We start from the raw sequence: 1,133 nt of genomic DNA on the forward strand, positions 1-1,133 counted from the left end.
AAAAACAGGAAGTACCTTTTTATTTTCAAATGTCTTCCTAGCGTCATCAAAGGATTTTATCTTAAACTTTGGGGGGAAACTGCACTTTTTGAAGGACAATCTTTATTTGTATGGGTATAAAAATTGACAAAAACAAAGTCGCCTGATATTACAAGGTATAGAAAACCAACTCCAGTGTGCTCTAATAATGAATGTCTCCTCTGATGCTGTCTATTTGTTTGGTTTCATTTAATATTTTTATTCTCCTTCCTTTGTTGCTTGGTTTGTTCTGTATTTTTTTTCCTCTTATTTTTCTGGATTTTAGTGCTCTTAAGAGAATCTGTACTAAGGTGTAGAGTAGTAGGTAGTAGGTCTTCTGTTGGCTGTACTCGTATACTGATTACTGTTTGTAACCCTCTGGCTCCTGCAGCCATCATACAAAGCTGTAAAACTTGGGTACAACCCTCAATAAAAGACTAACAATGACTCAGCTGTTGCCTCCCGGGGTCTTTATTTCTCCGTCTTGGTAAAACTGTCAAACCTGTGACATTTAAATCTTTTCATTTCTTATTAAAAAAGGTAATGCATCTTTGCAAATCCCTCACATTGTTTTTATCTGCTATTTATTAGCATCCATGTGTTAGCTTCAAGTAAAAAAAAAAAAAAAAGGATAATTTATCAAATTAAGATATTTTAAATGACAAGAATTCCCTCTTTTACTGAACGTTTGTGCACATTTCTATATGTTGTATCTCATGGAGAGAGAGATGCATCACTTGTCATGTTGAAGCTTTTGGTTATATTAAAGCTACAGATATACTTTTAAGTAAACAATAAATATAGTTACTGAAAACGTGAGTTCCAAATGGGTATTATCATCTTAATGACTGAGAAATGTTTAAAAGTGGGGTGTGGTTTAAAAAAGTGAACTTTTCATAAATGTTCATATTACTTATTAATCTCTTGGTCTCAGGTGAAGCTGTACTGTGTTAACGCGCATTTGGTGAGGGAAAACTTTATTTATTCATTTATTTGAACCAGTGGTGGAAGACGTATTTAGACCTTGAGTAAAAGGACCAACACATTACTGCAAAACACGATATCCTGCATTAAAACTCTGTTATCGCAAGATGTACTTAAAGTATCAAAAGTAA

This window comes from Morone saxatilis, unplaced genomic scaffold (genome assembly GCF_004916995.1).
Source record: "Morone saxatilis isolate NCDOM2014 unplaced genomic scaffold, NCSU_SB_2.0 Contig14, whole genome shotgun sequence".
Lineage (NCBI taxonomy): Eukaryota > Metazoa > Chordata > Actinopteri > Moronidae > Morone > Morone saxatilis.